Source organism: Platalea leucorodia (genome assembly GCF_965183815.1).
Source record: "Platalea leucorodia genome assembly, chromosome: 3".
In the NCBI taxonomy this organism is placed as follows: domain Eukaryota; kingdom Metazoa; phylum Chordata; class Aves; order Pelecaniformes; family Threskiornithidae; genus Platalea; species Platalea leucorodia.
In genome coordinates, this window is record NC_138825.1 from 79689867 (window position 1) to 79717824 (window position 27958).

Sequence of the window (27958 nt, forward strand, 5' to 3'; positions counted from 1 at the left end):
TTATTTTGAGATTGTCTAAAAGTCTGAATTTATCAAAACAACTAAACATTTCAGTATGATTCAGTCTTTATCAGTATGATTTTCATTTGACTTTACTCTTGCTGAAAATCTCATAGAAATGGACATGTTTTCAAATTTCAGGTTGACTGTGTATTTCTATCTGAAAAAAAGTATTTTTCAGCTCACCCCAATCCAATTGTACAAAAATCCAACTGTAATTCTTCATTCAGTGCCTCAACTCAGTGGTGAAGTTTTTGTATCCATCTTGTTGTACACCTGGTATTTTTTTCTCACTGATTCATTTTCAGTATTAGACACAGAATATTACAAACTAGGCACATGTAAAGAATTGCATGCTTTTATCTTAGGCCTATTCTGAGCAGATGCTGCTATGTCAAACATTAAAGTTTTTGTAAGAAAGACATTCATTTGCGTTACCTGCCTCAGAGAGGTAATAGCTCCTTTTGGTGGGGACCAAGCCTATCGTTCAGCAACTTATCACTCAGCCCAGTATGCCAATGGCTGACCACTTTGCTGTCCAACATCTCACATTTGGTCCCTCTGACCCTACTGACAATGCGGCATGGTGAATTATGAAAATCCTCTTGAGTCTTTCAGTCCACAGTGAGCTACATTCCTGTTTTTCATAACTGAGACAATTTGAGTTATCTTGGAAATCTTGAGCTGCCTTCTGCTTGATGCCCAGAAGACTTTGCTGCAGCTTTGCTCAGGTTCAATTGTTCCTTAAACTTCTTTTAGGCATTATTCAACATGACAAGTAAATCAATCTTTTCAATTCAGGAGCTGAAGAAATGACATTTTATAAAGCGTTGCCATGAGAGTATGAACTGAGTAGATGGCTTTCAGGTCTCTTCAATGTCATTTTCATAGAATCATAGAATCACAGAATCATAGAATAGTTTGGGTTGGAAGGGACCTTTAAAGGTTATCTAGTCCAACCCCCCTGCAATGGGCAGGGACATCTTCAACTAGATTAGGTTGCTCAGAGCCCCATCCAGCCTGACCTTGGATGTTTCCAGGGATGGGGCATCTACCACCTCTCTGGGCAACCTGTTGCAGTGTTTCACCACCCTCATTGTAAAAAATTTCTTCCTTATATCTAATCTGAATTTACCCTCTTTTAGTTTAAAAACATTACCCCTTGTCCTATCACTACAGGCCTTACTAAAAAGTCTGTCTCCAACTTTCTTATAAGCCCTTTTCAGGTACTGGAAGGCTGTAATAAGGTCTCCCTGGAGCCTTCTCTTCTTCAGGCTGAACAACCCCAACTCTCGCAGCCTTTCTTCATGGGAGAGGTGTTCCAGCCCGCTGATCATTTTTGTGGCCCTCCTCTGGACCCACTCCAACAGGTCGATGTCTTTCCTGTGCTGAGGGCTCCAGAGCTGGATGCAGTACTCCAGGTGGGATTTCACAAGAGCGGAGGGGCAGAATCACCTCCCTCAGCCTGCTGGTCATGCTTCTTTTCATGCAGCCCAGATATAGTTTGCCTTCTGGGCTGCAAGTGCACATTACTGGCTCATGTCCAGCTTTTCATCCACCAGTACACCCAAGTCCTTCTCCACAGGGCTGCTCTCAATCCCTTCATCCCCTGGCCTGTACTGATACCAGGGGTTGCCCCAACCCAGGTACAGGGCCTTGCACTTGGCCTTGTTGAACCTCATGAGGTTCACACAGGCCCGCTTCTCAAGCTTGTCCAGGTCCCTCTGGATGGCATCCCAGCCCTCAGGCATGTCAACCGCACCACTCAGCTTGGTGTTGTCTGCAAACTTGCTGAGGGTGCACTCGATCCCACTGTCCATGTCATTGATGAAGATATTAAAGATTACTGGTCCCAGTACAGACCCCTGAGGGACACAACTTGTCACTGATCTCCATCTGGACATTGAGCCATTGACCAGTACTCTCTGGATGCAACCATTCAACCAATTCCTCATCCACTGAACAGTCCACCCATCAAATCCATATCCCTCCAATTTAGAGAGAAGGATGTTGTGGGGAACCTTGTCAAAGGCCTTATAGAAGTCTAGATAGATGACATCCATAGCTCTTTCCTTGTCCACTGATGCAGTCACTCCATCATAGAAGGCCACTAGGTTGGTCAGGCAAGACTTGCCCTTGGTGAAGCCATGCTGGCTGTCTCAAATCACCTCCCTGTCCTCCCCGTGTCTTAGCATAGCTTCTAGGAGGATCTGTTCCATGATCTTTCCAGGCACAGAGGTGAGGTTGACAGGTTGGCAGTTCCCAGGGCCCTTCTTTGTACCCTTTTTAAAAATCAGTGCAATGTTTTCCTTTCTGCAGTCCCCAGGGACTTCACCTGACTGCCATGACTTTTCAAATATCATGGAGAGTGGCTTGGCAACTACATCAGCCAATTGCTTCGGGACTCTGTGATGCATCTTGTCAGGTCCCATAGACTTACATATGTTCGGGTTCCTCAGGTGGTCACGAACCTGATCTTCTCTTACAGTGGGAGGGACTTTGCTCCCCCAGTCCCTGCCTTGTGGTCCATCCACTTGAGAGGTGTGAGAAGAGAGGTTGCCAGTGAAGAGTGAGGCAAAAAAGTCGTTGAGTACCACAGCCTAACCCTTGTTCGTTGTTACCAGTTTGGCAGTCTTGCTCATCCGGGGGGGTACACTTTTCTTTGATCTTCCTTTTCTGGCTGACATACCTGTAGAAGCCCTTATTATTATTCTCTGCATCCCTTGCTAAGCTCAGCTCCATACGCACCTTGGTCTTTCTGACCCCATCCCTACACAACTGGGCAGCATCCCTATACTCTTCCCAGGATACCTGTCCCTGCTTCCACTGCCTGTGCATTTCCTTCTTGCCCTTTAGTTTGACCAGCAGGTCTTGACTCAGCCATGCCAGTCTCTTGCCTTCCTTGCCTGATTTCTTACACCTGGGGACTGAGAGCTCTTGTGCTCTGTGGAAAATATCCTTAAAGATCTGCCAGCTGTGTTCTTCTCCTTTGTCCCTGAGGGCAGTTTCCCAGGGCGTCCTATTGACTAATTCCTTGAACAGCTGGAAGTTTGCTTTCCTAAAATTCAGGGTCCTGACTTTACTCTTTGCCTGACCCATATCCCTCAGGACAATGAACTTCACCAGTGCATTACCACTGCAGCCCAGGCTGCCTCCAATCTTGACATCACTGATTAGCCCACTTGTGTCAGTGACCATCAGGTACAGTATTGCATCCCCTCTGGTAGGGCTGTCTATTACCTGGCTTGAGAAGTTATCCTCGATGCACTCCAGGAGTCTCCTGGATTTCCTACAGCTTGCTGTGCTACTTTTCTAGCAGGTGTCGGGGTGGTTGAAGTCCCCCAGCAGGACGAGAGCCTGCAAGCATGATGCCTCCTGTAGCTGCAGTAAGAAGGCTTCATCAATAGGCTCCGCTAGATTGGGTGGCCTGTAGTAAACACCAACCACAAGGTTCCCTTTGTTGCCTTGGCGTCTGATTGTTACCCATAAGCTTTTAACCTGCTCGTGGCTATTCTTCAGAGACAGCTCTTCACACTCTATCCATTTCTTGATGTAGAGGGCAACCCCTCTGCCCCTCCTTCCTTGCCTGTCTCTTCTGAACAGCTTGTAGCCATCGACAGCAGCACTCCAGTCATGGGATTTGTCCCACCAAGTTTCAGTAATGGCAACTAGACTTTACACTTCTTTACTAGGATTTCTATAAAGGCAGAATACTAGCCTATCTGAGTCTGTTAAACACAAATAACCAGGTCAAGCCAAATAACAAAACATCCTTTTTAAAATGGTATAGCTATATGATATACTTTTTCTGGCCTCTCTCTCACCTCCTTGTGTATACACTTTGCATTTTAGAGCTATCAGGTGACTATATATATATACTACCGGGCATAAGCAGATTTTATATAATGAGTAGTTTTGAATGGGGTCACATGATCAATAATTATTTACAGTTAGATGACTGAAAACCATATTATTTTATTAGATTTTTCCAGATAATAGCATCATATGGTGACATAAATTTATAACCTTGTCTTAGTACATGAGAATTTAATCACCTGTCTGTCATTAATGCTAAAACCTCCATGCTTAGTGAAGCAACTTATGATCATGGTTTGCAAAGAAGGTAACTGGGTTATTCTTTCAATACTGATCCCTAAGACACTGATAAAGTGGCAAGTGAAGTTTTGCTTCAGAAGGGCTCCATACTTTGCAGTGAGTGCTTCCTGAAGCTTCAGGATGTAGGATGTGATGCAGTCTCATGATAGCCTATTTAGTTGGGGCTATGTAGAACAAGATATCAAAAATGCTTCATAATTTTAGGCGTGTAGTTGTGGTGCATCCAACAAAGCAGAAAAATAAGATTTTTCTGAAAATTCAGTATTTTCAAGTTATCCCAAGTTGTGCACGGAAAGCACCCTGTATGTCATTATTTACTTCTGAAAACTGTAGTTCGAGCGTTTGCACAGTTCTCTTTCTGTATACAGTTGGCCAAACATTTTGGTCAGCTGTGGACTGAGGATCTTTTGAGTGTACAATGAGCAGCAGAGCTGAGCCCCTCACCTCTGGAATTGCTTCCTTGAGAAGATCTGTGCATTTAGAAAAGCTGTCCTAAACCTTCTGAACTTTATTTGAAATGATTCTGGATTGAACCATGTGGTGGGGTTTGAGATGAAGAGGAAATAAATAATCCTGGAAATCTGTGTCATTTTGAATTAGAGGGAATTAAAATTTCAGCACAAAATATCTACATCCTCCTATCAGTGATCCTTTTCTCTGTTCTTTGTCTGTTCCATTTATCCTAACAAGCACCTGAGATTTATTATTTGGTTTTAGTATTTTTGGATGACTTCTTATCCTCCCTTTCTCTACCTTTACTGGCTGGTGTCAGGTGACTCCCTCCTGCCCCTCTCCTATTTCTGTCCTTCCAACTGGCAAATGTGTTGGTTTTGTATTTCTGAGAGTCATAAGAGAAAAATGTCATGCCGGATGACTGTACTCTCAAATCTCAAATGTTTTTGAGAAGGATGGAGGGAGAGAAACCAAGAGACTTTTCCTTTGTATTCCTGCAGAGCATAAATAAAGCAACAATCCTTTTTGAGAGAGCGATTGTTTTAGTTTTAGGACAACACTTGAAAGTTTACAGATTTTCAGTTTCCCAAATAGAATACTTTCTTTCAAATCGGAGGATGTAGTGAATTATAAATTCCATATGACTTTGAGGTCTGCTTAGTTTTATTCTGCAAATAGCTCTACCATCTGAAAGTGCATCTCATGTACTCTAAAGATTCAGATTTTATTTTTTCTCCATTAGCCCTTCAGTCACTAAGAACTTCTGCTGTCCTTTTTTCCATGTCTGATTAGAATCTGAAATTCAGATTAGCTGATCTTACAATGACTTGCAACCAAAGTCATGGGAGCCCCTTGGTCTTGTCATGGTTTAGTTTAGAATTTCTTTTTTTGTTTATTTTTTATTTACAATTTTATTGGATTTTTATGAAGAAAGATGAATACTAACAGGCAACACAAAGAATTATAGTGTTTTGCCACGTTACGCAGAATTTACAAGATTATCGATAGGTGCTTTTTCGTAGTGTAAAGGGAAGTTGGCACCCATCAGGAGTAACTCAATACCTGCCAGCACTGGGTCTTAACCAACTCAGTAAATCAGGGATATTTTTGATTTCCAAGAATGCTTTGCTACATGATTATTGTCAGTAAATATGTAACAGCATTCCTAGATTATTTCTAACGGCAAAGTTCAGACTGCTGTTTCTTCTGGTTTTGATATATTTCTTTTGCGAACCATCAGAATCCTACTCTGAAAATCAACAATATACTGGTTTTATGATTTATTTATTCCGTTGGGTAAAACTCTTTAACAAAACATGTCTATTGCTGAGGCTTCAAATGTGGAAAATAATATTGTCAGGTCACTTAACTTAGTGACACTGGATAAGATAGAGGAGAAGTTAATTCTTCCACAGGGTCTAGTGGACATCAGACTTTTTGATCTCTTTCTTGTGGCACTGTGAGAAGGACAGAAAATAGCATAGACAAAACTGAGCTAGTGACAATGATCTTGAGAAGAATGGTGCAATTCTGAATTTATAATGTTAAGGTTGCAATTTAGCAAATTCTCTCAGATACTGAACACTGCAGATGATTAAATACTGTTTCCTCTTACAATAAGTTATTGAAAAGGCGAAGGGATTGTAATATAATACTTGGCAGAAAGACTTCTGAAAGCACTTAGCTGTAGGAGTTACATATTCTCAGGTTGTCTTTATCCATATGCTTATAATCTCCTACAAATTTGTCAGACCCAATAATTCAACTCCCCAAGATACTTACACTCAGTATGTGTTTAAATAGAGGTATATCTGAAAAGGGCTTCAACCTAATGCTTATGGAGAGGTCATTAGGAGGTTTCAGATCAGTTTCTGTTATAAAATTCTGTTTTTATACTTTCATTAATTCCTGTAACATTCACCTTTACGACATAGCTTTCCATGCTTGAGAGAGTATTTGCATTCAGCAGAATCCTTTCAGCTGCCTTTGGGTTGTAAAAGAATCTTATTTAAATATATGAAGTAAATCCTACCTTTTTGTCCACATAGGAGGAAAGGGAAATGTTTCAAACCAAACCAAGTTTTAAACTTCAAATTGTTCAAGTACAATAGCTCATAATGAGCAGCCGAATCAATCTGAAAAGATTTAAGCAAGGGTTCACATCATCCAGTCTTAGGCAGTGGATATGATCAACCTATTACCCAAACTCTTCTTATTGTCAGTCTCTCCAGAGAGCTCTGATTTACATGGTCTGAATCACCTCTGGGAAAATCCTGTGTCTCTCTCCACTGGCTATTGGCAAGAACCTAGAGAGAATAGTTGTTTAAATTAGATGGCTAAAGCCGTGCGGTATGAATACCCTCTTTCATCACAGGGCAGAGATATTGTCAGTCTTTAAAAGTGTGCCCTAATATGTGCATGAAGTGGAACTGGTCATCCTTTCCCAAGGTTTCACCGAGACCATGTAGCATGCCAGAATGATGTGGAGGACCCAGAGCTTAGCATTTAGACTGTACTGGATTCAACAATATATTATGGTTTAAAAATGTTGTTTAGTTAGCTATTCTGATACATTTACTGAGTAAATATGTCTTTATTGTTGAGGTGTGCCCATCAGAGCTGGGCTTGCCAGTGAAGCTAAGGAGCTCAACTCTCCTTCCCTCGTCATATCACCTGTGGTTGCGTTGCTCACTTGACATCCTATGGTGGAGGAGTAGTTCCAGAGCCTTCTCTTTATTTTGAGGGTTTCTGTAGTTTTGGTACCTATTTTTCACTTTTTTTCCCATTAGACACTGTCCAGTGTTTCTCAGCCAATGAGTTGGTGTGATGTTTTTCAGGGGTTATTTAGTTTGCAGCAAACACATGGACATAATGTTAAGACTTTGTGAGCTCAATTTGAGCTGAAGAAACTTGAAAAGCAACAAAAATGCAATACTGTTGCTTAAAAATAGTCTATATAGCACTTGAAGGCAAGAATTAATACACCAAGTGTTTTCAGCCATGATTTCTATCACGAGGCAAGAAATCTTGATTGAACTAATTACTGGTTTTAGTCTTGCATCATTGTTTTATTTTCAGATTATTTTCTTCAGAAATACTTAGTTGTTATTTGCTGTTAACTATAGAGACATGTTGATTTGCAACTAAATGTAAACTACACATTAAACCTACACACTGCTACTCCTTAATTTAATGTTTTATCATTAAAATGTCAAATGACATTTCTTGTTTATTGTCTGATACTTTTACTTATTCTTTGTGTCAAACTACTGTGGATGGAAATGGAAATTTTATTAAATTGGAGTTCTATTTAATTGCAGAAAATGCATCTTTTAAAACCTTTTATTAATGAAATAAAATTACTTTAAACAGACCGGTGACATATTTTTAAATTAAAACTTTTTGTAGTTTGAGCTAACTGATTTATTAATGAGAAAGTATTTATTGTAGCTAGTGAATTAAACAAGTTGCTTATCGTTACAATTTCCCCAAGACATTAAAATAATTAGTTTTTAGTCTTTCATGGCTCGTTTTTGTTTGTAGATTGGATGAGGAAGACAAACTATCATCTTTTAATCCCACTCAGTTTTTATACTTTGAATGAACTAAATACTGTACAAAACTGCTAAACCACAATGAAGGGGGAAAAATCTTTCAGCACTTGAAAAAGTATTGCTAAAATAGAGTAACACTTCGGTCAGAGATTTACACATGATCTCACCTGATGGCCCCCATCAGTTTGCTGGTTTTAGTTATCATAAAAGCTTAGTTACAAAAATGTTCTACTTGCATGCTGGTTTTAACTAATTAAAAATGTTTTTACGACATCGTAAGAGGACTAACCTTACTCATTAGAGCAAATTTAACTTCTGAAATCTTTATTTATTTTTTTAGCTATTTCAATCCTTTTATTTAAATAACATTCTCTTAGATTTTAGTTCCTGAGTAGTACCTGAATGTGTCTAAAATCATAATAATTTTCTTCTTATTCTTCTTCAGAGAGTATAGACCAAACCTGAATAACTTACAAGGTAGGTTTTGTGCAGAGGATGCTCAAAAAGCAACTCAAAGAGACGAAAGCAATTTTGCCACAATAGTCTAAGGTACAAACACAATTCCTCAAGCACATAATTGAAATTGATTTAATGTGAAATCAGTTGAATAGGATTGATTCCTATTGAAATCAAGGAGATTACAGAAAAGAGTAAGAATTAACTGCTTGAGTCAGGGTGCCAAATCTTGTGCAAATAGGTCCTAGCCACACAAATAGAGAAATTGAGTGCTGTATCAGGAAAGAATGTTCAGGTATATTTTTTCTTTTTGAATGCAGAAATTTGTACAGAAAATACACTTCTTTTGGATAAACTAAGACAAAAAAGTAGAGTTTTAAATGTGGGTGCAGCTGCGAAAAACAAGGTAAGGTACTCAACAGTTCTTCTTATCATTTTGAGTGTCTAAGTTCAGACTTTTTAATGATTACACTCTGAGTATAAAGAAAATGCTGTAACGGTGTGTAAAGAGTTCCCCAGACTGGCTGGGGATGATGCCTCCTGCAGAGAGTGAGAGAGTGAGTGAGTGAGTGAGTGAGTGACTGACTGACTGACTGACTGGGAGTGTATGTGTGTGTGTGTGCATGTAAACCTGTCATAGTTATCACTGTAACTCTTCTCTTGCATCACAAGTGATTTTGAGGGAGGATGCACAGCTAGTGTGCCACTAGATGTTGCTCTAAGACAACGTCTAACAAAAGAAGAACTCTCAAAAACATGCAGTGTCTAATATTTGCATCAATCACCACAATTCTTTTTAAAAATAATTCACAGATTAAATCTTAAGCTTTTGAAACAGGTTCCAAAGAGAAAAAAAAAAAAAAAAAAGAGGAGAAAAAAAGCATCATGAACTGCTATTAAAACTTACAGTATCAGAGCTACTGCATTTCTGGGAACAGAGTATGAATAAGAATGCTATTTTATCAGGAACCTTAGGTTTTATAAGACTGTCTTATCTAATTCTTGAAGTGCTTTCTGTTAAGTAAACTCACATGCTTTAAAAAAGCAGAGCATAAATTCCTTAAGTCTTTCTATTCCAAAATCTGGGGCTCATGGCTGCTTGAGGTCAATGGTTAAATGAGTTTGCTGGTCTTGGCTGAAATACCATCGATGCTTCATGGTATTTAGCTAACTTCATCTTGGTTTACGGGCACTTAGAAGTTAAATAGAAGAAATGCTAATTAGGTCAATATGGAAATAAATCTGCAGAGCTGTAAGAAGATGCTTGCACAGTGTCTACTGAAACAGGTGTGGTTTTAGTCTAGGCTTGCAGTATTTCACTTGCAGAAACAAATAGGTTGATAAAACAGAAGGAAAAACCTTTGAAAAGTAGAGAATTTGCTCTTATGGGAATCAGTGAAGGTTAGGACCAAGGTCCTTAGTAAGATAATTCAGAATTGGAGGAGATATATGTGTAGAAGATTTTTGCAGGATAACAGGTTAAAATGGCAGCAGAGCAGATGACATGGCTAGAATCTCCCTGGAGTGAATACTCAGTTTTGCTTTGCCCCTGCTGAACAGTTCTGTGTATGCTTAGCTTTGAGTAATCACATTGTTTAGATTTTCAAAATTTTCTCATTTATACTTGATTCACCCAACTGAACAACATACAGATATGATCAACATCAAAGAAAGGTTATTTTTTTGAGAAAATGTTAGTAGCTCACTGATTAAATATGAAGTGGGCATTGAGAGAGCATTAACACTGTGAAATGGATTTCTGACATTTTAAAAAAGCAGCATGTACCCTTGTCTTTAGCTCTGTGGTGGGTCTTAAATGAATAAAGTCTTTGCTGATCATTTTGTTTTTGCATTTGGAATTGATGTATTCTACCAGTTATGCTCTACAGGAAATGATTGAAATTAGTTTTCCTTAGTTCATTTACACTGTACTCCTCTGCAAGATTGCTCCTTGACCTCATTATATCATCAGACTCTGTAAAAACTTTTTTAAAGCCAAGCACTTTCAAATATGTAATTTTTAAAAGAATTTCAGTAAAACAGCATTAAAATATAATTCTTTTTAAGGCCTTTTACTCCCTGCTGTCCATGTATAGTAAAATACTTTAAAACTGTCCATACCTGTTTTACAGTAGTTTTTCAATCTATAGTACACAGAAATACTGCATACTATATTGAGGTGTTAAAGTTACCTTCTACACATCTGCTTTTTCTTTCTTTTCCTTGCGACGCAGGCAGACGTGCACACATGCACACACACAGAGGACCATATACCAAGTTAGGAGCTAATAAAGATGTCAACCACTGCACTCCGTTATGAACTGTGACACATAACACAAAGCACCCTGCCTACTCCTGATATTGTAATTTTCTGTAAGTGCTAGCTTCGTTTCTGTTTTTATTAGCTGATGCATCAACACCCTGCACCCAGGAAGAGAGTCAATAACGTCAATTAATTAGGCTATCCTTTTAGGCAGTGAGGAAGCAGGAGTATAAGAGCTGTCTAGGGCTACAATCCTGTGCAGCTTGCATTATTCTCCTTCCCAAAGCCTAATTAGCATGCTTGTTTTTGGGGTGTTAACAGAGGCAAAGAGGTTCTCAGCTCCTTGCAGGGCTTTTGTACCACGATTTGTTTAGGTAACACAGTGGAGTGGCAGGACACGTGCCTCCTGAGACTGCTGCCAGCCACTACAGTGTGCAAGAGGAGGGAGAGGAGGGAGGCAAGGGCTGCCCGCGAGCAAACCCAGCTGAGGGAGAGTCATGCCCCATTTTCCAGAGAAGCAGTAAAAACCACTAAGGAGAATTCTCCATCTGCACAGCTATTACATATCAAAGACAATGTCTGCATTTTCAGTAGATATATAAAGCTACTGTGTTTGAGATTTATTTCTGGCTGGTAAAAATAGTTTTGGGCTGAGTGTGTTAGATGGCTTTCTTGTTTCTGTGATTCAGTAGCAGCATCATTCTTTACAGACATAATGTGCATATTGCTGACATTGTTCCAAAAAATAGATGGCCCAGGGCCACCTTTGGGGAATTCTCTAAACGGAAGAATCAGAAATGATCATCTCATGCTGGGTGCTGAAGCAGTCTCTTTGCATGCTGAGAGTGCTGAAGGAGGAGGACCTGGAACAGTCCCTGTGCATGTATTTACACAACTGAATATCGCTGCTTTGAGTTGTCAGCCTGGTGGTTCAATAACGTTCACTCTTAAAAGCCTTCAGTGCATATTTATGTATGACAGTTTGCATTGTAAAGGGCCTGTAAATCTGCACCAGGAGGTCAGTACCCTCTCAGCTTTACTGCAGGAGCAGAGACGCAGTTTTGTTTCCGTCAAGAATTTCCCCCTCAGAGCAATGGGAGCAAAACTGGGACCCTGTTGGTGGAAATGCTTTGTGCCCTGAAATATGAATGCAGCAGAAAAAGTGCTGATACATGTTCTCTCTGCACCTCAGAAATACTGGAGAATTTTCGCCCTTCTTTTCTCTTTCCAGACAGCATGGAGGCATAGGATGGGTAGGGGGTGTCATGGATTAGTCATATGGAAGGTACTGTGAAATGACTTACAAAAAATACTTTTAGATTTTTTTCCGCCCTCATTCCTTCCCCTGTTGTGCAGGGAGGGAAGGGAAGCAGCATGGTTGGGTCTGCACGACAAAGGCACAGTGGCGTGTTCTGGAGGCTCTACCTCTTGTGGAGCAGCTGTTGTGGGGTCAGTGGCCATGAGCCTCCTCTGCCCACAAGTGTCTCAAGAGCAGCAGCAGAGCGGGGCAGGCCACGGGGGCTGCAGGAACCCTGTGCTGCCTTCTGAAATGGTGCTCGTATGGGGCTGGCGTGTGCCCTGCTCTGGCTCTGCCTGGGCTGCACTTCGGGCTCACTGCCTCTGCAGGGCTGCAAGGTGGTCTCACTGGGTGCCTTGTCTTGTCCCGTATAAAATGAGGAGATGGGGTAGGACAAAGACCCTTCAGCTATCTAGCAAATCTGCACTTCTGTGTAAGATCCAGGGCTTGGTGTGGTCCTGGAGGACAAATGGTGAGTTGGAGAGAGCGTAAGGTGTTTGAAGGGCAGACAAAAAAACCTGCTCAGGTCCCCTGATTCTGCTGCCTCCATGAGGTCTGACTTGGATATGCCCTTCTGAAACCTGTATTAGGAGACAGCTGCCATGCAGACATGAAGCACAGGTAATATATTATTTACATTAAAATGGGATACTCTTTTTGTCAACACCTAATTCTGGAGGTGGTTTTTCAACAGTACCAGTGCTAGAAATTCAACTGCATAATTTATGGTAAGATCTTACATTTATTTTTGTGTTTGAAGAATGGCTTAGTGGCTTAAGCACAAAGCTGGATGGGAGATTAGATAGTTCCTCTTCACTGCTCTGCCCTCCCCAGTTTGTGTGTGGCCTTGGTGGGACAGGTTACTCTCATAGGCACAGTAATGCATCCATGGCATTTGCTGGTAAGATGTAACTAAAGTTCTCTGAGGCTATGCATGAATGGAGCTAGAGGAGCACAGTCCTTTCTTTTATAGTATTTGAAAAACTAAAAATTCGAACTTAGAAATTCACCCATCACTACCAGTTTGTATCATCTGTGAGAAGTTATTCTGTGCTGCAGGCACTCGTCAGTTATGAAGAAGGATAGGGCCACCATGTAAATAAAGTAAATCCATCTCATTTTACACGGATGGTCAAACAGCCATCTTATGATAACTCTCAATCACTGCCAAAGTGAATCAGCCTCAAGCCATAGGAGAAAAAGGAAGTTTCTCTTCAGTTTCTTTGGGTCTGCATTGCAGAAGTCTGAAATCAGCTTGCAAATACGCTGCATTGTCATGTGCTGTAATCCACAGCTGTTTATACTGATGTGTGTGCTGTGTGCTGCTGTAATTCCTAACTACACTGGGAGTATCAAAGTTTGACTGCAGCCTTAGCCCTGACTTTACTGGCATTGTTGATTTTTATCACAGTTGCAATGCAGATTTAAAAAAAAAAAACACCACCACCACAAACCAGCTATATGCTTTATAGTTAATGCTGTCTTCAGTTTGTTCTTTATTGGCACTAGAAACCCCTTCAGTTTAAGGTAAAATAAAACAAAAATAGCAAAATAAATAACTCGGGGGCATTTGGAGGGGATGAAAGCTGTTCCTTGGTCTGAACACCTGCATTGTAATAGAGCTTTAAGTGTACAGCAGCCTCAGACAGAAAATATAACGAATCTGAACAGTACCTCTAAGTCAGCGAGAATCTGCGAAAAGCACAACAGTGGATTAAATTAGGGTTGCAATAAATAAGCATTTCATTATTCATTACAAAATAAATTATGTATTGACACAAGAAGTTACACTGTAATTTTCTGTTTGAAATGTTACAGAAGTAAATCGCTTTCTTTCTAAAGGGCAGTATGGAGCATTGGTCTTGTGTTTCTGTCATGACATTTATCTCATTAGCATGCAGGTGCACTCTCTGGCTTTCGTGCAATAACTGTCTCCATGCACTGTGTTTACAGATAATCCAGCAAGTTTGCAGGCCAAATGGCTCTCTGAATGTGAGCCCACAAAGCAATGAATGAGGCAGCACACTGCTCAGGGAGATTCCAGCACAGCTAGCCAGAAGGTGAGTATCAGCAGTGGCATTAAAACCAAAAAATGGCTTGAAGTTGTTTGTAACTGACCATCACAGTAATTAATTGTAGGTAATGTTTCAGTCACTCATTATTCTTCGCTTTCCTTAAAATCAACTCTTGTTTTTTAGCAACTGATCCATGGTTAATAGTGGTTAGCATTATGCATCTGGGCTCCTGGTTTACTAAACATAATGAATTATTCTGCTTCGTGGGGAACCAACCACGCGTTTGGTGTGTGAAATAGGAAATCCTTCACGGAGAACTGCAGGCACAGCGGGGACTCTCGTGACTCCACTTTGGGACTGAACGGCAGATGAAATATCACAGAGAGAGGGGGCCCTGTCCTGCAGCTTTGTGGAGCCACCCTCTTTTCCAGTGCTGTAACAGCTAGAAGAAGGGCCTGTATCTTTGTTGCTGAAAGGAGCTGGGCTCAGATCTGGGACTAGCACATAGCTCCTGGGAAGCCAACAGCAACATCCCTGTGCCCCAGCTCTTGATCAGCTGCATGGGTGTAATGTCTCTGTTTCATGTTCTTATTGGGAGATGTATCTCACCTAACCCTTAGTACTGCAAGGGCTGGCTATCTAGCTAATCATCTGGGCTCTCCCTATATTTATAGGAGGGGGGAGACATTAATCTCAGGTAAAAGAAGCGTCTAAGACAGCTGGGAAAATTGCCCCCTCTGTGTACATGGCTTTTTCTCTTACTTTGAAGGGAGTCTAAGTAACTAGCTCAGGCTCCAAGCTGATTTTTAAAAGGTTGAATTTAGGTGAGGGAATTCTACCTTCTGCATCTGCCTCTTTTGTTAAAATTGTCAGCCCTTAAGCCGAGGACTGTCTTCTGCCATCATGGGCATTACTGTATGTCTAACACGGCAAAGTCATCATTGCAAATAGAGTCCCTACATGCAGCTGTGATATGAAGAATTGATAAAAAGACTCTTAGAGCTGCTGACTGATGTTTAGTACCTGAAAACATTACCTTACACCCACATAAACAGATGGGTAATGGAAAACCTCTGGATATTAACCTAGCACAGGTTATGCAGCCAGGCTCAGACACAAAATCAGGCTTTGGCAGCTTAACAAACTGCTGCATGTCAACTGAGCAGTTCTTGATACCCCTGTGCTGATCTCATCCTCATCATCTTATATATGCTCATGTTAAAGGCGTGCACACAAATGGATGCCTCAGACTGATGCGCAGTAACTTGTTAAACAACTGTTATCATATCATGTGCCTCAGCCCACAGACAACCCCCACACTAGGTCTTTTTTTACTTGGGTTTCATGCTGACACTGGGGATTTATCAAAATCTGCTGTGCAGCTATAAAGATCTTTGCTAAATATGCAACAAACGTCAATGTGTAGGATATAGGAAATGGAGCAGAATGGCTATTAGGAAAAAGTTCAGTATCTGTTCGGAGAGTTTTCATGCATGATTTGCTAGGTAAAGGTTATCAGAAAAGTCAATACAAGTGTGCTCAGAAAACATAACATCAGTTAAACCTCTTGACAGGTGCGTTACAAAGCAGCAGAAGATCATTCAAAGCTGAGCAGCAAAATTCTGTTGCTCCTGAAGGTAGAAATACCTTGTCATACTCCTGGGCTGCTTTATGAACCTGCTGGCCTGCTAAGCTGAAAGCCATCGCTTTGCTCCCAGATGGCAGGAGTTGCATTTGGAAAGGCATGCAGTGTCTCTCATCTCTGTAATGTACCAGTTTGGCACGCTCTGAAAGCAGGTGAATGAACATTGTTTTAAACTAGGATTTTTATGCTTGTAGAAGATGCCAGCTTGAGACTAACGGCAATGCTCACAGCACCCACTCTCTTCAGATGGAAGCAAGAATAACAGGCACCTCAGGGTCCATTTCCATTCTCCTCAGCATGGATATTGCAAAGGTGTTAATGCTCTCATCTCATGAGAAAATGCTAGGCATTTGTGAAAGAGGGCCAAGGGGCCTGTGCCGCGCAGCCCTGGCAGCCTGCTGGCTGCCTGCTTGCTGGGGACCCTGGGGTCCCTGTGCTTGGGTTCCAGCACAGCTGCTCCAGATGCTCCACTCCGCATGAGGAGGCCACAGCACTCTTCCCTTCCCTTATGCTCCCGTCTCGTCCTGTTGCCAACCCGCTTCCTCATTCACAGACATAGCATCTTACAGCCCACTGTCCTCTGTCTCCAAGCCAATGCAGATCAGACACAGCCCCACGGGGCTCCTGTTTTGAGTTTTCAGACCACCTCTTGAGGCAAACGTGGTAGTTAGGAACAGGAGAAACATGCAGGCTGTGTCAGGTTGAGAGATGTAAATGTGCTATGCCTTGTGCAAGAAGAATGCACATCTACCTGAAACAATAAAACAGCCCACATGTATGGACCTTCACTCCAAACTGAGAAGTCTCCTCCCTCCCTATAGTGCTGTATGTTTCTTGGTTCTGCTCCTGGCCTTTTATCTTCTTGCTTTCATACAGCCAGGGAGATAGATACTCCTATCTTACATAAACATCATACCCCTTTGTCAAGTGAGTGTCTAATTAGGTCTGCTGAACTGTTAGAACATCACAGCAGATGGTTTGTTCCTCAAAGTCTTGAAGGGCAGAGTTGAAAACCTCTTTTACTTGAGCTGTCCCCATGACAAGGGATGCTCCATTTAAGGAGGCTCTGTTCCTTATGCTCCTGTTCCTTCTATGCCACCTGAAACCTTTTCTTCTCACTTTTCTTACTCCTTTTATCTGTGTGGAAGCAAAAGACCGGGAAGAAGGCAATCACTCCCCACATTTACACTGGGATTCATAAATGGCACTCAAACAGATTCTCCCAAACATTGCAGCTGTACTTCAGGCCATTAAGCTCTCAGCAAAAAGATTTGTATTCCTCCCATTTCAATCCCTTGACAGGTCCAATTTCCAGATGTAAAAGTTTTTAATTACATATTTAGAAATATTTATAAACTGGTGGGATTACTGAGCGGAAACCCAGCACAGCAAAGGCCATAAGGTCTCCTCAGGAAGGAAAATCTTTGTAAATAAGCATGCACTGAAAGAAAGAGAAAAATAACCACTACCTCAAGCTATGAATCAATATGTTCCTGAGAGGTTAAGGCCCTGAATCAGTAAAGTGTTTAAGAACATCCCTAACTTTAAGTAACTCCATTGACTTCAGTTATGTATGTATCAGTAGCTTGCTCAGTTGAGACTTTCTTTTATGAGCTAAAATAAATTCTGTTTTTTATTAATTTTTAGAGTCTGGAATTGTGGCCTCTATGCAGTTTGCACACACAGTGCCTAGAAAAGTGTAAAATGTAAATAGAGAAAGCAAGGGTGGGAGTAAGTTAGTAACACTACCCCCATTGATCAGTGTGGGAAACTGAGGCTTAAGGACCCAATGGCTTATTTAGGGCCACAGAATTAGCATGTGGCAAAGCCGGGAAAGAGATCCTGGTCTTCCAGGTCCTGCTTTCTATATTTTAATCCTCTAGTATATATTCTGTAGAAATTCCAACCCTCCTATCTCCTCCTTTAGACCTTCTGCTAACACCTAAGTGGAAGGGACAGCAGAGTTAGAGTTAGCTAATACTTCATCTATTGGGGATCAGGGAATATATCTTCTTCCTGCCCTAACATTTATTTAGAAACTTGAGTATAATATGCTTGTGAAATAAGTATTTTTGCATAATACTATTTGAATTTCAAAGAAAAAGTGAAATATTATTTTTTTGGCTTATTCATTCAGATGATTGTACCTGATAACAGTGTTTCTAACGAAGCATATTAGCCCGTCTATTGCAGTTCATTTCATAGCACGGGAGTGCAAACAATAAGAAGCAGATCACCAAACCTCGAGTAATTAAATATAAGTAGAGCAGTTGTAATAAAGAGAAAGAAAACCCTGGGTAAGTTTTCTGAAAAGGAAAAAGGTATAATTACTTCAGCCAAAGGGCAGCAATAGCACAGACACTGACAAAACACAGGGATTTTATGTGCTTATTGACTCAGCCATTCACAAAAAAAAGTCATTATCTTAGCAAATGCCACACTACACGATAGCAATCAAGCTACTGTACTGCACCTCTGAGATACAAAATACCTTTTACTGAAAATCAAAGGCACTTTCCTGAATAGTTAAGAGAAGAACTTTATGGTTCTGTGATGATATGGCCACATATTTTTCTTTTTGCTTTTCTAACATTTAGAGCTGCTTTTGTACTCTTATTATTGTCACAAAATGTTCTGGGATGTTTCTACTGGCTTTTGGCAAAATAGCTGCAGAGTTAGTACGGAAACTTTTAGCATGCCCAGCTGAGGCACATCTGGCCACCTCAGCTCTGAATGATAAGCTTGCGATGTGAAACGAATGAAAGAGATAAAAGTAAGCTTATCTGTAAGCCCAAACTCTCCCTTTTTCCATCCATCCTTACCGTTAACAAAGTATCTGTTGGACTAATGGTAGGGAACCTCCATTTTAAGACCAAAGGGATTACCAGGCTGATGAATGTTGAGCGGGTATTGAAATTTGTACCTTTTATGGGTGATGATCACAGCTTTGTCTAGAGGAGCAGGGAGACACAGGATGTCTTTAGGATAAGCAGCCTTAACCCCATTTTAGGATCTATACCTGGAGAATAATGATTCAAAAACTGTCATTGGAAGTCTTGGGTAGCCAATTCTGTTTCTAAAATAGATGTTTCCAAAACAGTCATGGCAAGATACCCCTGATTGGTATGGAGTGTATCAGGCTTTTTTTTTTTTTTTCCCTTTTCCCCCTGTTTCTGCTTTTGTATTTTTTGGGACAGATGAATACTGGAATAGTTTAACTAAGGATAAGCCATTTTCGATCTCTGCTTATAAGGGCTGTCTCAGTCTCCTTGCCATAAAAAACTGGGTAAGAACCATCCTGGTCACTGCTAGGCTCTGGAATCTGGAAATGTCAAACAAATTCAGAATATCATTAACTTCACTTGAAGGACTGATGTTCATTCACTCCTTTTGTATTGGTGTCTTTGTCCTAATGACTACAATCACCCCCATTTTAATTATATTAGGAGAAAAAAACCCTCTGAAAATCGAGGATGAAGAGCCCCCCTACCTCCAGACGCAAAAGGCTGATGTATCAATCTGCAACTGGAGTGTGAATTGTGGGTATCTGAGACTGGCTGCTTCAGCATTACTGTGTCTGTGATGGATTTTAAATCTATTCCTGTATTTTAAAAAAGCTTTATATATACCAGTTTACCCAAGACTGTGGGACATAAGAAAATAATGTTATCCTGGCTCTGTAATTTCCATTGTAAATCAGCTGCAAATATTTAAGAAGCTTTATTTGCTGATGTACATTTCTTTCCCAGTTGATATGATATGACAGAAAGAAAACACAATCTCTAAGCTCTTTACTACGGTCAGTGTGATTAAACTGCAACTGTGGCTGTACTGTATATTATGTGAATGTAATTTTTGTGGGTGTATTTAATTTTGGATGTGGTGGTACTAATTAGCATCTAGTATGATGTTTATCTTTTTCATCAAAAATGTCACTCTATTCACAAGACTTTTTAAGGTGAAGAGGAGGCAGGAAACAGGTTCTTTTTCTATATCAAATTTAACATCTGCTGTATCTATGGATAACAGGTTCTGAGGTGAACTGCTGAGTGTGCCACAGCAAGCCCAGCAGAGTTAAGTGTGGAAAGTCAGTCTGAGCACATGCTGTAATGGATTTGACCTCGAAGAGCACTACAAAGAGAAATTGCAGATAACCATCTGAACTGACTTCAGAAGCCTGTAGCCCTGACTCCCTGGATACCAAGAGAAAAGAGAAGGACTAAATAGATTGGAGTGAACAATCAGAAATACAAGGTTGAATAAATGCTTAATATTTGAAATGCTGACAATATAAGAAAACAGAGAAGAACAGTACATTTCCCTACTTGATTCCAACCACATTAGGAAAGTAAAATTCCTTAAAAGGCAGTTTTATAAAAGTAAGATATATGTTCAATAGAAGTGAGATGTGAAAGTAATGTTGGAACAATAAAGACATGTAGCTAGGAATATTTTAAACACCTTTCCATAGAAAGCAATTACTGATTAAGACTACTAAGGAGAAACTACTCACATGGAGAATGAGTTGCATTCTTCCCAGTAGGACCGAGTTTGAGGCTCCAGCCTTAAAAGCAGCAATGGTGTATCTGATGGGGCTCTGCCATGGATACCTCAAAAGGTCATCAAATGATGAAGCATATGGGCTATTGAAACAGCCATTTTTGGATCAAGTTTTTCTAGGGTGGAGTGGTGTACGTTTTTGAGCATCCCAAATTCAGAGGCTGCAATTAAAATAACTGTTCTTAATTGCTAGTTCCTGGCAGACGGAGTGAGAAGGGATAGTCTTAAGCACAAGAGGTGTGGGTATGCAGAAATGAAAGCTGAGGGTGAAAGCACAACTGTCTGATATATGTAATGATGTAAAAGGGCAAATATTTGGAACAGGTATGGTTCCACCAGTTTGACTTTCCTAAAGTTACCTTTATAGTGCAAAAATCACTGCGCTGTAGAGATTGTGGTCTAAAATGAGAGGATAAGACAGAAGACAAACAAGAAAATAGAGTCTAAAAGAGTCAAAAGGACTTCTGTGCTTGTAGTCCCAGAAAACATTGGGACAGAAGTGGGAATAGAGCCCAGCTCATATTATATCCACTGCTTGTTTTAAAGGATGGGGTTTCCACTTGGTTATTCTTCATATTACATTTATTAGCAAAAGTAGGATTAGAAGGAGCTTTGAGGATCCTCTGGGACTGGGGACCACTGTGAGCAAGTGCTACTTGGTTTTCTCTCTATTGTGTTTAAAAAGACAGGAAGAGAAAGAAGAGAGAATGTGTGCACATGTTCACTGCCACATCTGCCCTACAAAGCCCCGAGCCAGAGTTAAAATAAGCCTTTAAAGAGAATATAGACAGCAGTGTATTTAGTTTTGATTTATTAAAATAGTTTTCAGACTGCAGTCTTATTTGTCCTGTGAGAACTGCACTCTCTGGTAATGCGAGCATTGAATTTTCATTTGAAACATTTTAGAGAGCATATTTTTTTCCACCTACAAGAGTGTGACAAGAATTTGTTCTTGTATGATGATGTGCAAGTTATTATAGCTGCTATGCTAAACATGTATTTATGATCATTGCTGGCACAGCTGCTGTGTATTTTGTTTATGTTGTTACAAACCTAGTTGTGACACATTATAAAAAATACATTCTTTTGTGGTAGTCTCACACTGAGGCAGAATAAATCATGCCTCCTACCTCTGCTCTGGCTTTTCTGATATTGCCCCTTTGCTTCTCCTTACCCTGGAGAAGAGAGTGCCTGTGTGATTCTCAGTCCCATACCAGATGATGTCAAAGGCCTCATGAAAGGGCTAAAATAGATGCCTTAATACAACTGTCAGGGAGGCAAGCCCCAAACTACACTATGGAAGCAGCTACTGTCCTTCAATCAGAATAACCTGCTTTCATTAAATGCTAGTTTGGGAACAGTCTAGACATGATTTAAGCATGTGAGGAACAACACAATGAATAATTTCAAAATGGGGAAAACAAAACAAAAATAGAAACAAGGCTTCCAAAATGAACAAGAGCCAGCCAGATCCAGCACTAGACAAGTACTAGACCAGAAAGACACAAGTCTTTCACTTTCCTTGCTCTTTCATATTAGCATGGACAAAAGACGTGATTACTATCTCTGTGTGCCTTTATCACAGACACATCTTTGTGACACTTTTTTAAAAAAATGAAAGCTCTGTCAAATAATTGCAACACAATTTTAAAAGCTCAAGATTTGATATTTTAAGATTTGTTTCTTTTCAGTTTCCAAACCAGTATTTTTCATTCTTGCTTAATTAGCAGCATTCTAAGAGTGTCTTTGATAGACTATCACCATCTGCATTGTATATGAATGTTCTTCATGGGTTTCCTTCTATTTGCCTGTCCATGTTCCCATTGACATCAGTGGTGCAAGACCAGACTCTGTTGTTCGATGGTTAAAGGATAGGGGTTTATGCAATGCCTATAGAGAAAAAGGCAACATTTTTTTTTTTTTTTAGGCAGATGAGCATTTGCAAGACTGGTGTCTTAGTTGTTAATCTGCTTTTATGTAATAAGAAAATGTTAAGTGAAAGCAGTTCCAAACTTAATGTATTTTGGATATTTTATTGACTTCCCCAATAGCTGATATTGCTGGGAATGAATACAAAACAACTATTACAGGACCCCGAGAAAGAAATGATGGGAATTTTAGTGGATATCATAGTAAAGCCAACATTTACTACCTGTTATCACAGGTGTTTTTAAGCTTTTCTCTTAACCCAGAAAATAAACTATGCCCATATGTTATGTACCACTGGGCTGTAATTTTTGGTTGATGCTGAACTTTCAATGGCATATATGTACTAACTCTTCAGAAAACAGCTGGTTATAAGGCATTTTGTTTAATTACACTTTGTTGTTTTGACTCTCCTGTAGTGTTTATCATCTTTAGAAATATAGCTGAAGATATAGGTCAGTGACCCCTTTATACATTATAGTCTGACACACTGCTCCATGGGGGACTAGCTACCTAAATGGAAATTTTATTCATTACTTCTTTCGTGTTGCTATTCTGAATCACTTCTTTATAAGGCTACAGGAGTAAAAGACTACGGCCAGCAAAACTTCTTTGGTCAAGTCCTTTTAGATAATTCCTTGCAGTATAATAAAAGGGTACTTTTCATGCCATGCAGCACGTCAGAAATCAGTAAAGAGAAACTAAGGGGAAGAAAGGAGCACAAGCAAACCACAGAGCAGGAAAACTGTTGAACGTTCTCAAATTTCTTTTGACACTTCATAGTGACAGAAAACCCTGTGCTAAATATGTTTGTGCTGATCTGCTGTGAAAATTCACTGTTCGATAGCTTCCAGAGTTTCTCATCTCTTACCTACAGTGTGTATACCTACACCTCTGACCATTGGGCTCCCTTGCAGAGTGTGGATGGTTACTGAGTGGCTCAAAGACATTTAAAGGATTTTTTAAACTCTGTTTCCAAGATGCACCTCTACTTTTAATCTTCTCATGACAGATAATTCTCAGTTCATCATGCTGTTTGTGAGAGGCAAAGTTACTGGACTCTGAATCAGCAAATGAGTGAACAAATTCCTGAGACTAACAATAACTGGTGGGTCATAAAAATAAATAAATTTGCGTAACATTTTGCGTAATATTTTGACAAATATGATTTCATTGTAATTTGAAGTAGCAACATTTGGCAATATAGTGATTCTTCTTTTTTCTTAGGTCACACGTTGTCTGGCTCACAGCTGGGCCCAAGAACTGGAGGTCAAAGACACAGAAGTGAAAATGGAGCACAAGGTCATTTAATTTACTATCCTTGATTCTGCCCACATGTTTTTTTGACTAGTCTCATTTTAATACTGTCAGTGATCTCCACTGATTATTACCTTTGGAAAGTATTCACAGCTTAATGCTAACTCCAAGACAATGTATATTTTAAAGGGAATAGGATAGGTTAAATTGAAATGCTACCACAACATTCTGCTATTAGATCTCTGCTAACAGGACCACATGGTGAAGCTTACTGTAAATTAATTGTTTGGCTATGCAAACCTTGGTTCCTGTGTTTATACTATAATGAATGAATCGGTGTTTCCGTATATTCATATTCTAATTACACTTAGGACATAATGATATAGTAGAGTGTAGTGTTATAGTCACAAAGGCTATCTTTAGCTTAGGGAGGTTCGGAAACCTCTGGATAGCTCAGAGAATTAGCTGAACCTGTCACTCTCCATATTTCTTTAGGTTAAAGCTGAAGTCTAGAAAAGCCCCTTTAAGGCATGCATGAGTCTGAATACTGGCACTACTTGGTTTTGCTAATTCTTAGTTTACACAAGCAAAGTGGGTTTTCTGTCCACTCTAGGAATATAAATCTGTCAAGACATAACAATAAAGACTGAATCATGATCAAAGCAGCCTGAGCAGACTCTAAAGCTGCCTGAAAGTGCTGGGGTAACTTTAAACAGCTGCAATACCTCATTCCCCTGCAAACTCAATTTGCCTGCAGATGCCCTATCGTGTGTCTCAGATATGCATGAAACTGTGAAATTCAGTGTTCCAGCATGACATTGGTTAGATTTAGCTTTGGGCTCAGCCTCAGTTTACTGCTGATGAATCAGAGGTTCACTTTGCTAAAGAATCCAAAACAGAAAGTTGCTTGCTGAAGCTCCACTAAATTGCCATCTAGCTCCCACTGAAATAAAAATTCTGGTTAGTTCCCCATGGCTCATTTAGCCATGCAAAAGCTCGGTGGGAAGGCATTTTTCCTTTTGGAAATGGATTGTGGAAAAGAAGCCATTTGGATTCCCAGGTTGCTTTCCTGGGGCCTCAGCAGGCTGGTACCCAGGGCTGTTGGCAGTCCTACCTTTCTACCAGCTTCTACAAGGCGAGCAAAACAGCACTTCTGCCTCCATGTAGCTCTGCTTCATCTGTGTCTCCTGCTCATTGCAAACAAATGAAAGCCACACATGTTTTATTGCAGATTTTTGGCTTGCAGACAAAGTGCAAGGGGTGGGGGGATAATTAGACTTCAGGGTGGTACCTCCCTCTAGCATCATAAATCAAAGTTATTTAACACTGAATACAATAGCACGTCAATGAAAATGCTTGGACATAGAATTACAATAACCAAACTTGTTTTCATAAGTTGTTTACCATAAGTGAAATAAAATATGGAAAGAAATGGAAAATGTGGTAACTGTGCCTGAATGCATTTATATAGTTTTCAGATCCCTTTCAGAGTTACACAGAAGAAGTCTTCTACTGTATTTCCTCTTGACATATCTGTGGACCCTCTATCTAAAAGCTCATACTACTTTTTCCTGGAGTTTTCTCCTTCTCTCTCTTGGCTGAACCTTTCTGCTAAAGTATTGAAACTTGGCAGTATAAAAACTTCAGACAATGAAGCTGACTTTTCCTCCCCTAGCCCTTTGCCAATTTCAAAATTTAAAAACAAAATTTTTGATTATTTACCGTGTGTAGAAATCAAACTTGCTGCACTGTGACTGACCCCATTTGAACTGCAACATGGGTTTTCCTATCAATCAGCTGTAGGGGGCTTGGACTCAGTGCAATGAAGTCTGCTGAGGGTGGGTATCAGCATCTTCCCTAGCTGTAATCTCTACACAGCTCTTATAATGACTGATACTTCTTTCTTATCCAAAACCATCAGAGAATGCTTTCAGCCATTTATGTACAAGTCAGCAGTGGCAGTCACATGTGAGTGGATACCATAATTTTTTACTCATGTAATATTCCAGCAAAGCAATTCTTTGTGCCGTATCATCCTTATGACAGGAATGCTCTAGTTCTGAGGAGCACCAGGTCATGGGATGGGTGAGTATTGGCTTGCTGAGAAAAGCTGAATTTCTAAAGACATTTTCTGCAGCTCTCTAGGTTTTCCCCAAAGTTGCATTTTTTCCTAGATGATTCCAGTGACAGCATATATAATTCTTTGCTGCAGAAATTTCTTTGAGGGAGGGACAGATCTTGCCATCTGGCCTGGAAACTACAATATTCTTTGAGTGTTGCATATTTGTAAGGACTTTTTTTTTACTTTTCTCTGGAGAACTGTTGAACTGAACAACCCTTAATACTGAAAATGAATAATCATAGTACATGGTAATTTCTTTTTCCTGTGTCTGTCATATAAAACTGTTCAAAAGGGGAAAAAGGCTTTCTTCTCAGCATTAGGGGTAGAATTTTTATTCTTATCCTAGACAAATTTCATTGAAGTCAGTGGAGTTCTAGTTACATAAACAACATACAGTATGAGTGTAGGAACTTTTCCCTTAAAATAAGTGAGTTGCATGTTCAGAGTCTCAGGCTCAAACACAGTTTAGAAACTAAATCTATTACATATGTACATTCTGGCATATCAGGATAAAAATTTTACCCTTTGTTGCCTTTCATCCAGGGAAAAAGAGGGCTGGGAAATTGCTTGAAAAAATATAAGAAGCAGAGAAAATGGGCTTAGTGGAGATGATGGTGTAAAACCCAGGACGCATATCATTGAGTCATGCTGTGCCAAAATTAGATTTTAAAATTGTTTCTGTCATCTTATGAAAGCCCACAACACTTTGTTCTGAATATCCTAAAGCTCTTATAACTTCTGTTCAAAAAAAAGTTGGCTGTCCTCATCCTTGTTCCTCCAGACATTCCTACACACTAAGAAGTCGATATAATTTTGACATATTTCATTTGAATATATAAATGTCCTTTTTCCTCACCTGACAGAAGAGAGGCTTCTAAGCCTGGGAACAGCTACCAGGGTCAATTGAAAAGTGTTACAAAATGCATTGGAACTGTATGAAAAAGTTGCTATCTATCTGTTCAATCAGACTGATTTCTCCATCTGGTGCTGCCAATTAATTTGCCAAATTTAACCTTTTAAAATGTCATTCTTTACCCCCTCTTAAGGATAACTAACTAATGCATTTTTCCGTGTCCTGACTTCTTAAAAGCTATTGCCCTTTCTATGGCTGTAGGAACTTCTCAGGATGATTGTGAAAAGGAAAAAATACATTGCAAAAGCAGCTTCCCTCCTGGGACGTGAATGATATTTTTGCCCCACTTAAATGAATTAATTTAGTGCTTTTAATCACCTCAAAATATGAAAATGTACAGCACTGAAAAGAGAATTATTCAAATGCACATTTAAAACAGGCTAATGTCTGTCCATGGCATAGCAATCCTGTTGGTATCCTGTTTTAATGGGTATTATGAATCCCTTTCCAGTTTAGAAAAAAAAAATAATCTATCATGCTGATATAACTGCAGACCCTGTATTTTTCACAGTTATGAATCTTGTATTATGTTAGGAGTCCATAGTTCTTTCTTTTTTCCAGCGACATTTCACTCTTAACTGTGGTGACCATTAGTATTTCATTCAGAGAACTATGAAAAATGATGATACTAAATGTTTTACAAATAGGCTTTTATTCATTCTAATTGCCATAATGCAGAATGACATGATTAGTAATGATTTTTAACCGGCTTCTAAGGTGTCGTGTATCAGTTTTATCATGTGAATTAGTTGTTATGGTAATGATAGCATATCAATTATTCCATGGAAGGTTACATTAGATCAATTACATAATTAATCTGTCTTGTTTCTTTACTTATTTGTTCCTCCGGTAATTGCGAAAATATTGGAGTTACCATATGCGGTTAGTACTTATTTTTTCTGATCTACTTGCACAGATTATTTTGCAAACAATATTCTATGAAGTACTTTTATACTTTTTTCTTACGAAAATGGGATCATTTCACTCAGTTCCTAAGTATATTTTTTATTTTTTAATAAATTGTTCATATTTTGTTGTTTTCTTTAAAAGCACAAGTTTGTCAGTTACAGTTTTTCTCTGGCACAGTAAAGCACATCTGAACTGCAGGTATTTGCTGAGGGAAATTTGAGAGTTGTGGCAAGGTCCATGTTTCTCCAGTTTTAACTGCGGTCTCTAACCACCAGGTGTCAGGTTGCTGTCCCTATTGCCATCTGATTCTTGGATGCACAGTGGCCTAACATCAAGGAGAAATGGAGACAGGTTCAGTTTTTAAACCTGCGGTTTGCTTCATACTTTAGTATGAAGTCCATCTCCATCCAGCTCTTACACACTCAGAGCATAGCCACCAGCTGAATTTGGATGCGGCCAGGCTTGGCTGTGT